A 20,278-nucleotide genomic window follows, 5' to 3' on the forward strand; every position below is an offset into this window, starting at 1 on the left:
CGGAATAAAAATATAAAACTCAAATAGCCTTTTTTGATAGAGAAACTCAAATACTAATTTAAAAGTGTATTTCAATTTACTCCCTTCTAAACGCAATTACGAATAAATTTAACTAAGCCCAAATCTTTACAGTTAATTTTATTTTTCAGCTTAAAAACATAACGCATAAATTAGAAATATGATTAATTGTTTTATTCGTATTAAAATTATTTTAATTTTAATATAATATTTGATATTACTTTTCTTATATTTATTATAAATTAAAAATATTTAAAAATTAAAGTAATAAAATAATGTCATAATAGAAATAAAATAATTAATACTATAAAAAGAATGCATTATTATTAGTAAATCTTTTATCATTATAAAATGAAAGACATGTATTAAATAAATTTAATAACGATATAAGACATCTAATTTCTTGAGGTTAGCTAAGTGGAATCGGATATAGTCTTGTATCTAACTAATTCAAGGTTTAAGTTTATATATTAAAGATAAAATAAGAAGAAAATATAAAATGTTAGAAATTAGTATTTTTAAAAATATTAATTTAAGTAAAGTTTTAAAAAATGCTAAAAATTATTGAAAAAACTTGTTTATCAAATAGTTAAATAAGTTTTATAGCTACTAAAGAAAGTCAGAAGTCATTTGAAATGTAACAGAACATTTCTTTACGAATCTAACTAGATTTTAAACTTGTGCATTGTACCAATAATGATTGACACAAGTAGTAATGACCTGTATTTCTTAACTAAATGGTCTAGAGTTTGAATATTAGTAATGACTTGTATTGACTCAGAGAGAAGGGGAGTGGCGGATACAAGCCAGATCTTGAGAATGGTAATTAGGAAAAAACAAACCCAGACCCCCTCCCATTCCTAAGGAAGAACTTATTCTCAGCCTCTACACTCTCCTTACAAGCTATCCATTCCATTATGCCAACCTATGTTCCTTTTCCACTTCAGCTAGTGCAACTTGTACGGCTGATTCTTTCTTTTGTCATACACAAGCAGGTCTTGTTTTTGAGGCCCATTTGTCCTTTCTTTTTCTATTCCCCTCCCCCTCTTTTCCTTATCCTTTTATATACCTTCATTATGGACCTATCAAGTTTTAACGAGGAAAATTCCAAAAACATTTCTAACCCAAATCTCCTAATTCACATGATGTCAAATCAGAAACAAACTAAATAAATAAGAAAATGTGATTAAAAATAATATATAACACTACAGAGAAAAAAAATCAGAAAATTATTTTTCCATGCATACTATAAAGAGATTACAAAGTCAGAAAATATATATTTTCATGGGAGAAATGTTCATGTGAACACAATAATTACCTTGACTCCGTAGAGTGATATTTTGTTGCATATCATTGCTGCAACTTTTTCAAGAGAATGACTTGAGTATTTCCCACCTCTAGCTTCTTCTTCAATTTTATTTGCAGAACTTTTGGAATTTGAATCAGTGGGAACTTGGGAAGACTGGAAAAGCCAAAAACGGCCCCACAAGTGATAGCGTAGCAAAGGAACCAGTTGCAGAAACAGAGGATGAGAATGCAGCAAGCAAGCAACAGAAGCAAGGGTGCAATTAGAAAACAAGACCAAGAGAGCAATTACAAGGCCCACTTACCTCAAGGATTGCAAGCAGGTGCACCATATCTCGAAGCAATGGCGGACCTACAGCCATCTGAGGGTGTGCACTTGCACCCCCTCATTTTTTAAAATTCACCAAATTTGTAAATAAAATCTTATATTTTTATAGTTTATTTCATCTATATTTATATAATTGAACCCATTAATTTTATTTTTTATAATTTGTACCAACTGACTTAGGGTGGATCCGCCACTGTACTGGAAGAATGATGCTGGTCGTGTAGGGGTAGACAAACTTAACCATTTCCTGATATTCTGTAGCACAAAAAGACAAATTTGATTATTGAGAAATCAGTATAAATAATACTATGTAATAACAACATCAATCAATGGAATATACAATTGTTCCTTCCCTTATTCTTTTCTCACTGGAGGCCCTGGTCCTCGAAAACCAACTTTTATCTTTTTCCCTATCAACAAGTATATAGCATATATAATTATGTATGATAATTTTAAGAAAAGAATGGTAAAATACAAAAAAAAAAAAAGATCATAGCTGCACTTCCAGAAGTATCTTATGGAATCTAGATTACCGAGGAAGAGAAATTAAAAACTTGAAAGAAGAATTAAAATGATATTAAAATCCTCATTATTCTATTAAAAACAACAATAAAATAAAGAAATTCTAATCATTCTTAGTTAAATTTGACTATCAATTAAACACAATTTTCATAGTTATCAAGTAGTAGAAGTTTTTGTTGGAAAAGTGTTAAGAGTGGTAGTGACATTAAATATCGTTGCAAAACTTTTCGCAACAGATGATATTACAGTGGACTGCAGCAACAATTTTCTCGCTTGCAAAAGTAAGGGATTAACAAATTGTTTATGGTACGACAGTTAGTCATCATGAAGGGACAACTATCATAAACTTAATTGCATGACAACATTTGCTGGATATGATTGAACATTTTGATACAACATAAAGACCTCGACTTGTAAAAATTGAAGGGGGCGTGCTTCAAGCACGAATAAAAAGCTCTCATTCTGACCTAAGGAGACATGTTATACAATACACTTCACGTGAGTGTTCTAAATTGAATTAGCCTCCATTTTGAGGAAGCTTTTTTCCGAAACATGTTTGTTGTCTTTGTATTGTTCTTTAGAATTAAAGTCTATTATGCCAGTAGTGCATATAGTTTGTCTCAAGTAAATCATTAAAGATTGAACTCGTTTCATAGTATATTAATTTGATAGTTATGTTTCTTAAGTGAGAAAATATTGAGATTCTTAGAGCATCTTTGGTTAAAGAATCCATTTTTGGATTCTTGGATTATTTTTTATGGGTCATATGATGCTATATAGAATGCAACAACTTCTATCATTTTTTGCTCCAATGATAAAATTCAATTTGAATTCTTAGATTTTACTTGCACAAAAAAAGGAATTTTAGGAGTTCTCCTAAAATCCAACCTTCATCATGAAATACTCTTGAATAAGAATAATGGTAGTTTTAGTGCACAGGGATTGTTGAGCTCAATCAAGAACCCCATTAAAGATGCTCTTAGGCTTTTGGCAAACTATACATGTTGTGCTACTCATTAGCATATCCGTGCTAACCTTTCATAGGCTTGGGTGACATAATAGATAAAAGCTATTTATATACAAATTAATATTAAATATATTACATAAAATATAGACCAATAATATCATTAAAAATGACACATTTTAATATGTTAAGTGAATAAGATAATTTCAACCAACCTTGATTAGAATATATATATATATATATATATATATATATATATATATATATATATAGAGAGAGAGAGAGAGAGAGAGAGAGAGAGAGAGAGAGATGTTTATTCATTGATGATATAAAATAATTTGACACGGTCATCTGATTATAAATTATCATTTGAATTATTTAAAAATTAATAAATTTATCACATAAATAATATGTTATAATTAGATAATTGTATAAAAAAATTATAATATATATATAGATAGACACACACATACTATTTCACACTTAACTATTAATTATTCTTGGGGTTAGAGGGTGGAACAAGATTTGGCATCTCACATCTATTCAGGAAATTATAACTATTCAGGAAATTAAATAAATAATTAAAATATGTTCAAGTCGGTAAATAATACAAACAAGTATACCTAGCTACAAGTTCGTAAAGTCAACAGGATAGAAATGGAGTTCCAAGAAACTTCCTTTTTAACATTACGTTTAACCTGACTCTATATATTATAAAGAGAGGTTTATTTCTTCATCTTGTTTTCATCCTTGTGGGTGTGTGTTTCTGTTGTGAATATCATGGCACTACTAATAGAAGCAACAGTGGGAGCTGTGTTCAACGAGTTGTTGGGAACCGTTTTGGAATTTAAAAACAAAACGGTTTGTATCAATAATAATAATTAGTTTTCAATTCCTTTAATTATTTAGCCGTGCAAATATGTGCAAATCTGTTATTTCCAATTCTGATTTGTTGAGAATTATTAGGAGATTGGTAGCTTGATTCACTACATATTAGGGCTGTTCACTTGTATATATATCACTATAAACTAATATCAAATTTATCAATAAAAGTTACAAACTTATTCCTCTATATGGTATCAGCCTAAACGATCCACCCATTCCCTATTTCTTCAATTAAGGACGTCGTTCCCCACCCTTGCCTCCCATGGCCGACAACAACTCCTTCATTCCCAACCCCCATGAGCCATCCAAACCCCTTGCTTGCATCACTTTCACCAATGTCACCAAACTTCTTCCCAACAATTATCCTAATTGGAAACAACAAGTTGAAGCTCTCCTTGATGGCTATGATCTCCTCCAATATCCAGATGGATCTTTTCCTGCGCCGTCAGAAACGATCCTCACCGCTCCAACATCTTCGACGCCGACTCCGTCGAAAACGACCCCCACCACTGCATCACTTCCGGTAACAACTCAGAATCCTGCTTACCAAACCTAGCGTCGACAGGACCGCCTTATATATGGTGCTCTCCTCACCACTCTCTCTAATGAAGTGGCCTCCCTGGTGTCTCAAACCAAGACCTCGCATGATCTCTGGATCCTTCTCAAAAACACCTATGCCAAAGCATCTCGCAGCCATCTCAAGCAGTTAAAGGAACGTCTCCGTACGGCTTCCAAAGGTACCCAATCCATCACTACCTATATGCATCACCTAAAGCAAACTGCAGATCTCCTTGCATCACTTGGCTCTCCTGTTTCTGTTGAAGACATGACTGATTATGTCTTACACGGTCTCGACGACGGCTATAGAGCAATCATTGATGCCGTGAATGCAAGGGACACCCCAATCAATTTTGATGACCTCCATGAACGGCTTCTGATTCAGGAACTTTCAATTGGTGCTGCCCAAAGACAAACTCCTGCCCCGCTGACAGCCTTGAATGCTCAGGCTCGACCCAATTCCAATGACAAATCTCGGCATGGACAAAACCCTGCACAATCAACTCAACGCACTGGCACTCGCAAACCTTTTCTCGGCCGCTGTCAGTGGTGCAACATCAAAGGTCATGTTCTCTCTCAGTGCAAAACCTTCCAGCAGCAGCATCCTAGTGTCCCACCGCCACCTCGTAACTCTCCGGCTCACACTGGACAGGTTCAGGTCAATACTGCAACTGCCGGCCCATCGCAACATGATTTTCTGTTTGACAGTGGAGCGACACATCATGTAACCAATGATCTCGATAATCTGGCGCTTCATCATCCGTACACTGGTCCTGACTCACTGTTTATGGGTAATGGTTCAGGTTTAAACATCACTCATTCTGGAACACTTTTACTTAATGATTTATCCTTGTCTAATGCTTTGTGTGTTCCTTCCATGAAACAAAAAATAATCTCTGTCTCTAAACTTACCCAACAAACTAACTCTGCTGTTGTTTTCCTGCCAAACTCCTTTTATGTGAAGGACTTGCAGACGGGTCACACAACCCATAAAGGCTCATGTGTGGATGGACTCTATCTCTGGCCCGCCACCTCACCCTCCGTCCACACGGTTCGAACAGAATCCTCTGCATCATGGCATCATAGGCTTGGGCACCCTTCATCTTCTATTTTCAAATTTGTTGAGAAACATTTTTCCTTAGGCTCAAATAAATTTCCGCAATCCGATTGTAACTCGTGTCAAATTAGCAAAAGTCATAAAATTCCATTCCATGAATCCACTCTTAAATCTTGTTATCCATTAGAAATAATTTTCTCTGATGTCTGGACTTCTCCTATTCTATCAATTGATGGTCTTCGCTATTATTGCATGTTTGTTGATCATTTTACTCGCTATATTTGGCTATATCCAATGAAACGAAAATCTGATGTGCAAACTATATTTCCCAAATTTAAATCGCTAGTTGAAAATTTCTATCATCACAAAATAAAAATTCTTTACACAGATAATGGTGGCGAATATATTGGTCTTCGCCCTTTTTTACTAAATCATAGTATAAGTCATCATACAACGCCACCCCATACACCTGAACATAATGGAATTTCAGAACGTCGAAATCGTCACATTGTTGAAACCGGTCTCTCTCTTCTCCATCACTCGGGCTTGCCCCTCACCTATTGGCCTCACGCCATGACCACCGCCGCTTATCTCATAAATCGCCTCCCAACTCCAATTCTTGGGTACCAATCACCCTATTCTAAATTGCTCAACATTAGTCCGGATTATCATAAGTTAAAGTGTTTTGGATGTTTGTGTTTTCCCTGGATTAAACCATATGCTAACCATAAACTTGCACCTAAGTCTGCTATGCGTGTTTTTGTAGGTTACTCGGCTGATCAACATGCATATTTGTGTCTCGATCCCACAACAGGAAGGATCTACACCTCTCGGCATGTGAAGTTCGTTGAATCTGAATTCCCGTTCAACTCCCTAGTAACTCACGCTAGTCCAAGTCCGGAGCAACAAACAGGCCCACTTCAACTCTCCTTCTTACAACCCATGAACCCACCGGAAGATTCATCTCCTGCCCCTTCCTCCCCATCCATCACCAACTCCCCATATATGGCCCAGTCCTCCACCGAACCCACAAACCCCACTCAATCTCCTCCTCCAACCTCACAATCATCCCCGCAACTCTCTGCTCCACCACCCCAAACCATTGTCAACCCAAATGGAGGTGGGATCATCACTCGGTCTAAAAACAACATTATCAAACCCATCCAAAAGCTTAATCTCCATGTCCAAGCCTCCTCTCCCATTGAACCCAACACCATCACCCAGGCCCTTCGCGACCCTGATTGGCGCTCAGCCATGCAAGCCGAATTTGATGCCTTACACCACAACAACACTTGGGATCTTGTCAGTCGGTCCTCTGATCAAAATTTGGTTGGCTGTAAATGGGTATTTCGAATCAAACGAAATCCAGACGGATCAATTGATCGTTACAAGGCTCGGTTAGTCGCCAAAGGGTTTCACCAACGCTCTGGTTGGGACTATACAGAAACTTTTAGCCCCGTTGTTAAACCGGTGACCATTCGCATTGTCCTAACTCTTGCAGTTCGTCAAGGGTGACCCATACGTCAGCTTGATGTCAACAATGCATTTCTTCAAGGGACACTTAAGGAGGAAGTCTTCATGATACAACCACCTGGTTTTGTCAACAAAAACTTTCCTGATCATGTTTGTCGCCTCAAAAAGGCACTCTATGGGCTGAAGCAAGCACCCCGCGCCTGGTATACGGAGCTTCGCGTATTCCTGCTCTCCCTTGGTTTTGTCAATTCCACTGCAGATGCATCTCTTTTCATCTACCAAAAACCAGAGGTTACACTTTACTTATTAGTATATGTTGATGATATAATTATCACTGGAAATTCATCTGCAGAGCTGTCCAAACTCATTGCCACACTTGCTGCTCGGTTTTCGTTAAAAGATCTTGGATGTCTTAGTTATTTCTTGGGTGTCAAAGTAATTCCTTCCGCTGCAGGAATGTTTCTTTCACAAAGGAAATATATCATTGATCTGCTACATAAATCAAGCATGACAAATACAAAACCAGCATCCACTCCTTTGTCAGCGAGTGTTCAATTACTTAAGGATTCTGGTGATCTCCTACCCTCTCCAAATGAGTACCGCACACTGGTTGGAAGCCTTCAATACTTGAGTCTTACACGTCCGGACATCGCCTTCAGCACTAACAAACTCGCACAGTTCATGCAAAATCCAAGAACGGCGCATTGGTCTGCACTCAAACGAGTGCTCCGATATTCGGCGGGCTCTTGTGACAAAGGCGTCTTCATCTCAGCGACTGCTCCTTTGACCTTTCATGCCTACTCGGATGCTGATTGGGCTGGTGACAAGGATGATTATGTTTCAACCACTGGTTACTTGTTGTATCTCGGTAACACTCCCATCTCCTGGAGCTCCCACAAACAACGTTCTGTTGCTCGATCATCAACTGAAGCAGAATACAAAGCCTTGGCTGACACGGCTAGTGAACTATTATGGGTTCTTTCCTTGTTCACAGAACTTGGTCACATGTCCACTGCCAATCCAGTCATATACTGTGACAATCTTGGTGCCACAAATCTCAGTGCTAATCCTGTCTTCCACTCTCGGATGAAACATATAGCCTTAGCCTACCACTTTGTCCGAGAACATGTTCAACATGGCAAGTTTCGAGTGTCTTTTGTGTCTACCGATGATCAACTTGTTGATATTCTAACAAAGCTTCTGCTTCGCCCTCGGTTCGAATCGCTACTGTCCAAGTTGCATCTCTCATCCAGATTATACAACTTGCGGGAGGATATCAATAATAATAATTAGTTTTCAATTCCTTTAATTATTTAGCCGTGCAAATCTGTGCAAATCTGTTATTTCCAATTCTGATTTGTTGAGAATTATTAGGAGATTGGTAGCTTGATTCACTACATATTAGAGCTGTTCACTTGTATATATATCACTGTAAACTAATATCAAATTTATCAATAAAAGTTACAAACTTATTCCTCTATAGTTTGCTTCAAATCATCTTTGGTGCACCTCCAATATCCACTATAGTAGCTATATCTCCGGTGATCAAGGAGATAGAACAGCAAAACAACGAGTTGCAGCTTCCGAAGGAGGAACTCCAATCGTTGATCAGAAAGATGGTGGAGGGGACACAGCTTGTTTTCGAGTGTTCAAAAATCCGGTGGCTACACTTTGTGACTAGGGCTTGTTACAAGGACAAACTGGACTGGTTTTTCGACGAGCTCGAGAAACTATTTGCCATCGACATGCAAGCTCAGATGGCAAGAGATCTGAGGAGACATTGCTTAAGGTTAGGAGAATACTTAGGGTTGTTGAGAAAACGTGCTTCGACCCTGGGGAGGCAATTGAAAACACGCTGTTAATGTTTTTGACGTGGATTTCTGTCTTTGTTGTGAAGCTAATAAGGGCGTTTTCTGCTTTGAGATGGATTTTTTTAGTCGTACTTCTAAATACATTTATGCAGATAGACCCTTAATATTAGTATATATCAACAATATTTACAATCTTGTGAGACTGAGCAGGATTATTGTAGGCAAGTAGTATTTGACTCCTACGGTTCTCTTTTTGATCTCTTGCAATCTGAGCTAACATGACCGTGGAGTAAATATTCCGAAATGACTTTGTAGATGCCTTTAGTTTAACATTGTAACGATACCTGGCCACAAAATTTAAGCAGTGGACTTTGGAACAATCAGAAACAAGCTGCGTATTAGAATGGATTGGAGGTTTTCCAATGCTGTTTTGAACGTAACTTTGTCTTTTATGACCATAATCACGTTCAGAAATTGCCACGCAGTTCCCATACCTTGAAATACAACATCTGCCATCATTCACTAGACAAGCACAACAACGAAAACAACATTAATTGTTGGGTATATATAGTCAGCCCAATTATTAGCATATAATGCAATCTTAAAATCGATGATTCTTCGAACTTCATTTCTATCTTAATTGTTGACTTCACTCACACCTTGTTTTTTTATTGAAATTGATCGGTGCCTACTTGTAGTAATTGGATATAACTTGTAGTATTATTTATCTATCTTCTTCTATTTTATACATATACTAGTATTATCAAAAAAAAGTATAACTATTTATTTTTGTTTGAAATACCATTGTAAAATAATTCAATTATTTTATCCTTTCATATTTTAAAATTACAACAATATTTAAATTTTTAAGTATGTTACTAAATATAATATAATATATTTAATCATTTTAAGATCATTAGAAACTCTTAATGTAAAACTAATTCAAATATTTCATAAAAATTATTATTCTTCAAAGTATTTATCATCACCACCAGTATTCTTTCATATGATAAGTTATCGCCCGATTATGCAAAGGACTAAAAATATACATAAATTAGATAATTTAGTAGTTAGTATGTTTTTGTCTTACAAGCAAAATATAATATTAAACATCTATAACAATTCATCTTACAAAAGTGTTACTTTTCTTTTGGCTAAAAATAATTATCGTCATACGTTATTTTATATAAATAAAAAAATAAAAAAATAATTTTATAAAATTAACTTTATATTATCATTAATTTATTTTTAAATTTTATAGTTCATCATTCATATATAAGAAATATAAATAAAAAAATTAATTTTATATTAAAAAGTCAAAATAACAATTATTTTAAAATTATTATTTTTTACACGACAATTATAATGGAGCAGATGACATAATAATAATTAATTTAAGTGATATTAGAGATTCATATAATAATTAATTAGTTTTAAGAAATATTTAATTTCAGTTTTTTTCATTTAATTTAATTAATTTATATTTAAATATTATAAAAATCAATTTTTATTTAAAAATTAAAGTATAATAATTGAATCATTTTATCATTCATATTTTAAAATTATCATAACATTTAAATTTAATATAATTTATGTGTTTAAATTTTTATAAAAAAATTCTCATATAATTTTATAAATACGCGCGCGAATTTTTTATTAAATATATGTTTCGTGCATAACAAGAGAGTTGAATAAGTATTGAGTGTCATTGTTATTCTTTCAAAAATTAGAATTCAACTACCATCTTGACATTTCCGCTACCTCACTTAGTCGCAGCACCTGGCATAATATTTAATTTATAAGTAATGTTTTCGATCAGTATTCTAATTAATAAGAATTCTAGCTTATAAAAATATTGGATTTAATAAATAACATACAAATTTAAATATTTTAACCCAATAATTTAATTGAAATCGTATACAAATGACTCAAATCAACTCATTCAATTATAATTGAATTAAGTCATAGGTATGATGAAACTCAATCCAAACTTACCTGCATACACCTCTATGTTGGCTGGCTGAATTTTTAAAACAAAATTGTCTTGTATTTTAAAAGTGGATTTGTGCAATTCGTGCAAGGAAGGTTTTGTGTTAAATAATTTATGAAAAAGAATTGTGGCGAATTATCTTTTGTCAAATCTGCCCAAGGTGTGATCGATTTTGTCAAAACCCATTTTATATTTGTAATTAATATTTTATTTTAAAATTTATTGTTACAGTTCGTACGTATACAGGTTAGTGACTATATATAGTTTACAGTTCGTGTGTTTCATGCCAATATATAATTTTCGTAAATAAATTGCACGAATCCTTTGCATCACTCATATATACAAGTGCTGCAACTTGTTATCACCTACTTGACTAGTCACATATATTTAATTTTAACACCAATTTGAGGAAATTAAAATAAATAGTAAGAATTCTTTTTTGTCAAATCTGCACGAGGTGTGATTATGTCAAAACCTATTTGGTATTTTTAATTAATATTAGTTTTTAAAAAATTGTTAATAAGTCAGGTGTACCGTTTAGAATCTATAGTTTACGGTTTGTGTATGGAAAATATAATGCTGTGTTAGGAAAGAGGATTTTGTAAAAGTCGCACGAAGTTTGATGTCTGTAAATCTCTTTTTACATGCTTTATAAATTTTTTTAATCGATATTCATTTTATAAAATCATAATCGTCCATTCTATGTTTCGTGAAATTCGTGTGGATTTACTTTTCATAACAGATTGCATCATTCTGTTTGTATTTTGTGCAAATAATTTTCGTACTAAGTAGCAACGTTGATAAATAAAACGAAAAAGAGATTATGATGATGATGATGATTGGTACAAATTGTATTGCATGAATCACAAATTAATTCCGTCACTAAACTGCATATTTTCGCCAGGTATGATTTTGTCAAAACCCATTTAATATTTGTAATTATTATTATTATTATTATTATTATTATTATTATTATTATTATTATTATTATTATTAACGAAAAACATGTGTTGTCACGCTTTATATTTATATTTCTATTTTGCAAACACATTTTTATTATATTAAATTTAAAATTATATATTATAACAACATTTTTTATTTATGCTCTTACTAAATCTTTATAGTTACAAGTGAATAAATATGTAAGTATTTAAAATCATATAGTTTGTCTCAAGTAAATCAACAAACTTGCATAATTCATCAAGGTATCAATATCCACTCCCAATGCACCACAAAAGCCTTGATGGAAATTCATTTTGAGACCCGAGACAAGTTCAAAGCCTCTTAAAATGCTTTTTATGGTAAGCACCTTAGAAAGGGTTGCTTCTCCTGTAAAGAGTGTGTCATGCGTCATTTGCATATTGAAGCAAGTTTACTTCCTCTCTCCCACTACCCACTAAGAAATTAGAGAATTTGTTCCTTTCAAGTGCTTGCCTCGTGTTTTTATGAGACATTCATCATCATAATATAATCTCAAAATAATATCTATTCCTTATCAGAAAAGGATACTACCAAGATACTTACAAAATTAACATTTAAATGTTGAAAATTGTCTCATATAAGATAATATATATTAATAATGATTGCCAACAAATAAGTAGCATGAAGTACATTAAGAAGAAAAAAATCCCTTCTATTTATTCAATTTTTTTTCTCGTTCTAGCGACTAAATATTTTATATCGAAGCGTCTTGAATTAGATAACATTGTTTTCAAAGAAAATGAAGTTTGGGGGGAATATGTTGAGTTTAATTAGTGGAGGTACTTCACAAAATTTTTAGAAGGAAGGTAATTGTTTAGACATTTTTGTTAATGGGAGCGAGGAAATCTTTGGAGGTGATGATCCCCTCTCAATTTCCGAATAAATAACCGAAGAACAATTAAAACTATAGAAAAATTAAGATTCCTTAAGGAAGAACCCATAAATATTAAATGATCACTGAAATAAATCAAATAAAAAAAAGTTGAAGGACGAAAATGAAACCAAGCCTTACATTAAAAGATAAAAATATTACTTTTACCTTCATGAATTTGATATAAATCTTATTTAGTAAATAAAGTTTAATATTTTGTAAAAAAAAAATCATATAAAATGGATTCAACAATACTGTAAAAACAAAAAAATATTAGATATTCTTTAAATAATAAGGTACTTCGGTTTGTAGAACAGGTTCTCAAGTTTAAAGAGCTTCAACCCGACCTTTGAAACAATTAATCTAGGGTTAGCTCGATTTGGTTTAAGCCAGACTTGATTTAACTAAGAAATTCAAACCGAACTAATTGGTTTGGTTCCGATAAGCAAAACAATATAGCTTTTAAATAGGGTTTGTCTAACTAAACCTAAGTAAAAATTTCACTGAAAAATTCAAACTTGCTTCTTATGATTTTTAATGAAATTCAAATAACATTCTAGAAAATATGTAGCGGTAAACATGGCAGGAGATAGGTAAGTACAGGAATATGTTGGGCCGTTCACAGCAGGAACTTGAGCCACTGATACAACTATTGAGGAAGAGCAAAGAGGTTGTTTACAAGTGTTCAAAAATAGGGAAATACAATTTTGTGGCTAAGAATTCTTACCGTGGAAAACTAAAATTAAAGATCTTGCAGACTCAATTGAGAGGTTTTTCAATATTGAAATGCTAGCTCTTATTGCACGCGATCAACTTGAGATCTTGCTTAGGGTTAGTGAAATAGAATACTTCAATGATGAAAAGTTTTCCGATTCGGTGATCGCGGCATTAGCTATAGCTGCTGCTGTTACTGTTGCTATAGTTATTAAATTTCTTCTGTTCTAATTTTTGCATGATTAATTAGGGATATTTGGATAGTCTGGATAAGGTTTTAGTAACCGATTTGTCACGCCTATTATGTTTTTGCTTTTTTATTGTAGTTTCGCATTTCTATTAAGCTAATTAAATATGTTATATATATATATATATATATATATATATATATATATATATATATATATATATATATATTAGTTTCATATGTTTTTAAATGCATGTTTATCTTTACAATTTTCTTTACTTCTTATACTCTACTATTTATGATAAAATATAGTAATTCTATTTTATTTTGTATATTGCATGTAGGCTACCGTAGTTTTTTATTCCAACAAAATGATTTGTATTAAATGGTACCAAAAGTACCTAAGATCCAAAAACATATACACCAGTGAAAGTAGAAAGAAAGCAAATTCCATGGTTAGATTATATTTCTATCTCGACAAAGATAGCTAGCTTCGAACATGGACCATTACACCCAAAGTCATGGTTTTAAATTGTAGTCAGCAACCTAATTGCAGTCATAACGCTAATGTATTTTGACTCTGTAATCACATCACAATTATAATTATGATCACATCAGTTGTATTTTTCCATAATTATCCACAATGTAAGATTTTTGTTGGTAGTTGATTAGATGATAGTTGATAGTTTTAGAGAATTGTTTTAGAAAGAAGGCTATGTCATTGATTTCTTGGATTGTCAATTACAACATATCAATTGCCTATTTATAGGCTCAAGTCACCAACCTCTCAATGGTGGTGAATGTTTCTACATTACTTTAGATCTTTCTAGAGTTTTCATGATAAATTAGTATCATGATAGTTCTAGATTCTTCTATCTTATACATACACTTATAGTTCTAGATTGTTTTACCATATTCTATAGTTCTAGAATATTCTAATATTTTCATACATATTATATTTAAGAATATTCTAAAAATTTGTAGCAATTTCAACACTCCTCCTTGATGCAAATTTCTGTGATTCCGAGCATAGCTCGTAATTCTTCAAATCTTGGTCTCGGCAAAGCCTTCGTGAATATGTCTGCAATTTGATCTTCTGTTCTGCAGTAGTCGAGTTTGATCTCTTTAGTTGCTTTAGCTTCTCTGATAAAGTGATACTTGATTGCTATGTGTTTTGTTCTGTTGTGATGAACAAGATTCTTCGCCATTGCAATTGCTGATTTGTTGTCGCAGTTGATTTTAGTAGGCTTATCTTGTTTTTCTCCCATGTCTTCAAGTATCCTACGAAGCCATATAGCTTGACTCGTTGCTTCAGCAGTTGTCACGTACTCTGCTTCTGCTGTTGATTGTGCTACTGTAGCTTGCTTCTTCGACGCCCAAGAGAACATTCCCGATCCTAGTGAGAAAGCATAGCCAGAGGTACTCTTCATGTCATCTGTTGAACCTGCCCAATCACTGTCGGTGTAGCCAAGTAATTCTGAGTTGGTTTCGGTAGTATACCATATACCAAACTCTTTTGTTCCTTGTAGATACCTCAAAATTCTTTTTCCTGCTCCAAAGTGTATTTGACTTGGGCTTTGCATGAATCTTGATAGAAGACTTGTAGCATACATTATGTCAGGCCGTGTAGTTGTCAAATATAGGAGGATTCCAATTAGACTTCGGTATTTGGATGCATCAGCTTCTAGTGCTCCATCATTCTTCTGTAGTTTCTCATTTGTTATGAGTGGAGTAGCAACAGATTTGCAACCATACATCTTGAATTTCTTAAGTAAGCCTTCTATGTATTTCTTTTGCGAGATGAATATCCTTTCATTTCTCTGACTTACCTCTATGCCGAGGAAGTAACTCATCAAACCAAGGTCGATCATCTCAAAGGTCTTCATCATGTCTTCTTTAAACTCCATCATCATCTTAGTATTGTTTCCCGTGTAGATAAGATCATCTACATATAGAGAGAGTAAGAGAGTGTACTGACCTTGAGACTTGATGTAAAGTGTAGGCTCACTCTTGCTCCTCCTGAATCCTCGATCCATGAAATACTAATCTATTCTGCTATACCATGCTCGAGGTGCTTGCTTCAAACCGTAGAGTGTTTTTCTTAGTCTTAACACTTTGTTTTCTTTGCCTTTAGACACGAATCCTTGTGGCTGCTCCACATAGATCTCTTCTTCAAGTACGCCGTTAAGGAAGGCGGATTTGACATCTAGTCGATGGATACTCCATCCTTTTTGTGACGCAAGAGCTATTAGAGCTCTTATGGTATCAAGACGAGCTACTGGTGCAAATGTCTCATTGTAGTCAATTCCGGGTTGCTGTGAGTAACCCTTAGCTACTAGCCTCGCCTTGTGTTTCTATATGGTGCCATCAGGGTTGAGCTTTGTCTTATAGACCCACTTAACCCCAATGATATCTTTTCCATGGGGACAATTTACTAACTCCCATGTGTTGCTTTTCTCAATCATCTGTATCTCTTCTTCCATTGCCTTGACCCATACTTCCTGCTTTGACGCTTCTTCAAAGCTTCCAGGTTCAAGTATGGCCAAGTTACAGGTTTCATATATGTCCACCAAAGATCTTACTCGTCTTGGAGTAGACTCTGGTGATGATAGTTCTTGATCTTGTTGTTGTGATGGAGGTGAAGGTGGTTCACCTGGGTCTTCTTCCTCAGCTTCTTCTTGAGGTAGTTGAGCGGGTATAAGAACGCTTTTCTCCACTTTTTCTTCATCCCAATTCCAAGAAGCGTACTCATCAACTTCAACATCTCGACTGATGACGAGTTTCTTAGTTTGCAAGTTGTAGACACGGTAGCCCTTAGAGATATTGCTATACCCAAGGAAGATACCTCGTATAGTCTTGTCTTCAAGCTTGTGCCTCTTCACGTCTGGAATATGAATGTAGCATATAGATCCAAAGACCCTTAGGTGCTTTGCTGATGGCTTCTTCCCGTTCCAAGCTTCAATTGGAGTCTTGTCTTTTACAGACTTAGTTGGACATCTGTTGAGTATGTAAACAGCAGTGTAGACTGCTTCAGCCCAGAATGTGTTAGGTAGTCCCTTTTCCTTGAGCATCGATCTAGCCATCTCCATAACTGTGCGATTCTTTCTCTCGGACACTCCATTTTGTTGAGGAGAATATGCGACTGTAAGTTGTCTCTCAATGCCTTCATCCTCACAAAATCTTTCAAACTCGTGAGAGGTGTACTCTTTGCCGCGATCACTTCTTAATACTTTTATCCGTTTTCCACTTTGATTTTCAACAAGGACCTTGAACTTTTTGAATACTCCAAAGACTTCTGATTTTTCTTTTAGAAAATATACCCATGTCATTCTAGAGAAGTCATCAATGAAGAGTATGAAGTACCTGTTGTTGCCATGTGATGGCGTCCTCATTGGTCCACAAACATCCGTATGTATCAGCTCCAATAGATCTTTCGCTCTCCATGCTCCACTTGTTGAGAAAGGAAATCGGTGTTGCTTACCAAGAAGACATCCTTCACACACTTCATTGTTCTCCTTTATGCTTGGAAGATCTCTCATCATGTTCTTCTCATGTAACAACTTCAAGGCATGTGAGTTGAAGTGGCCAAATCTTCGATGCCATAGCCATGAATCATCAACTTGTACCTTCATGGCAATGTTTGTTGCATATTTTAAATTTAGAGGGAAGCTTCTATTGCTCTTATTCATCTTTACTTGGGCTATCTCAGACCTTTTATTTTTGTTGTCTAAGATTTTGCATACACCTCCTTCAAAGTGAAGTGTGTAGCCTCTCTCCATCATTTGGCCAATGCTTAGAAGATTTTCTTTTAGGCTGGGAACTAGTAAGACATCATGGATGAGTCGTGTACCTTTATCTGTCTCCATCGTGACAGTGCCTTTGCCTTTTGATTCAACCACACTTCCATTTCCCAGTCGAACTTTGACTTTGACAGACTCATCAATACTTTTGAAAATAGTCTCATCCTTGGCCATGTGATTGCTACATCCACTATCCAAGTACCAGTTTCCTCCCTTTTCTTTTATTGAGTCTTGAGTGGCGCAGAACGTACATTGTTCTTGATCATGCTCCTCTGCGATATTAGCTTGATGCTTATTTTTGTTGCGACAATTTTTCTCTACGTGCCCGAACTTCTTGCAATGGTTGCATTGTGGCATATTACGGAACCAACAATTTTTCTCTGCGTGGCCTTGCCTTTTGCATATATTGCATGGAGGATTTTTATCTGTTTTATTCTTAAGGAAATTCCTAGAACCTTCTCTTCTTTTGGAAGTTTCTCCATAATTTTTCTTTCCTCCATTTTTTTTGTTTTGGGGCTGAAATTTAAACTTTGACTGGAAGGCATTTTCAATTGTATCTTCTTTATGCCTATACAGTCTTTTCTCATATGCTTCAAGAGAGCCCACAAGTTCTGTCTCTGATAGAGTGGACAGATCTTTGGTTTCCTCAATCGTTGTCACGATTGAGTCAAACTTTTGGGGCATAGTAATTAGAATTTTCTCAACAATTTTCTTGTCAAGAATATCTTCCCCAAAAGCTCTCATTTGATTAACTATTTCTTTAACTTTAGAATAATAATCTTTAACTGTCTCAGACTCCTTCATCTTCAATAGTTCAAAATCTCTTCTTAGAGATTGAAGTTTAACGACACGTACCTTAACACTTCCTTGAAACTCCTCCTGCAATGTGTTCCACACTTCTTTGACAGTCTTAGCTCCCATAATTCTTGGGAAAATTGGATCAGTCACCGCTTGTTGCAAGGTGAACAACGCCTTTGAATTTTTCTGTTTATTTTTCTTCAACTCTTTTTCTTGAGATGCATTAAGAGCTGAAGTATCCGCGGGAATGGTGAAGCCTTCTTCTACTATGTCCCATAAATCTTGAGATGAAAAATATGTTTCTATTTTAACACGCCATAAATCATAATTTTCACCATTGAAGATAGAGACAGAAATAGTTGACGATTGAGTAGTGTTATCCATAGCTTAGAAAAAATATTATTAGAGTGGGTTAATAGTACAAAGGAAATTTTTGAAGTAGTTGGGAGGATTTTGGAATGGTAGGTAGGTAATATAACTACGCCCAATGTATGACCGAACGTAGCTCTGATACCACTGTTGGTAGTTGATTAGATGATAGTTGATAGTTTTAGAGAATTGTTTTAGAAAGAAGGCTATGTCATTGATTTCTTGGATTGTCAATTACAACATACCAATTGCCTATTTATAGGCTCAAGTCACCAACCTCTCAATGGTGGTGAATGTTTCTACATTACTTTAGATCTTTCTAGAGTTTTCATGATAGATTAGTATCATGATAGTTCTAGATTCTTCTATCTTATACATACACTTATAGTTCTAGATTGTTCTACCATATTCTATAGTTCTAGGATATTCTAATATTTTCATACATATTATATTTAAGAATATTCTAGAAATTTGTAGCAATTTCAACAATTTTTAGGTCCATTGCATGCAACGCAATCATAATTGCAATTTAAAATCATGTCTAAAGCCATGCAACATTGATGCGGCATCACTAACCAGCCCCCACCATCGTGCACATAAACATCGGTTGCATTTGTGATGATCCCACTCGAAGAGCAGGTACCACCGAATCAAGTTAACTTCACATTTCATTCAAAATTGTCTCTTCATGAAACAAGCTCCAGGTGCCATATATCATTAAGTAAAACAATAATTAAAATTAGGGACTCTAGCTTTTATTAATCCACGATCGTGCAAAGAATAACATATTCTGCATAATTTTCTCAGCATTGAAAGAGCCATTAATTCCTTAGCATACACTCATTCCTAGCATTCCATACACACCAAAATGACATTCACCAAAAAAAAATACACTCCAAAATTTCTGATGCCCACACCGCCCTCCATACATCTGCCTCCTTCTTTGAACTTACGAATACAGAATCTTGCCAAAAATGTGATTCTTGTCATTGTGGCAACACCACATTTACATGCAGCCAGCAGCCAAGAGTAACATTGCCTCCAAATTAATACCAAGAATTTTATGACATGAGAAGAAACAGTGAGATACCGACTCATCTACCTCAAGGCAAAAGAGACATAAGCACTCATGAGGATTATAAATGGTGTTTCTCCTTTTTAGATTATCCTTCGTTGGTAGTCAATCAATCAAGCATCACTCTCCAAATTAAGAAACACGCCTTAGGTTGTATATACCTTAGTGTAGTAGTATGAGAAAAAATATCCAAGTTAAATAGAAAATTATTTTTATAAATATGAACACTTTTTTTTAAGGCAAAATGTAAAAAAAAGTTGCAATTTCTCCCCAATCTGTGCAAGAGGTACATGTGTTACCGTATTACATACATAAAAAAATGGTTTCTCCTAAGTTAACTTTCAGTCCTAAAAAATGCCACAGTTAACTTCTCTAACATCAATCACATTTGAAGTGGCTCCAAACACCAGCAAGAGAAGAAAATTCATGGTTTTTTGCCTTATATAACAACCACTGCCATGAGATATGTTTTACGGCTGTCAAAATACCCCCTGGTTCACACTTTTTGCAACTAAAGGCTATCATATAAAATATTTCTGTTGGCCGAAATTGGTTAGGTTTCTTTCGATCGA

The sequence above is a fragment of the Glycine soja genome, chromosome 3 (assembly GCF_004193775.1).
Source record: "Glycine soja cultivar W05 chromosome 3, ASM419377v2, whole genome shotgun sequence".
Lineage (NCBI taxonomy): Eukaryota > Viridiplantae > Streptophyta > Magnoliopsida > Fabales > Fabaceae > Glycine > Glycine soja.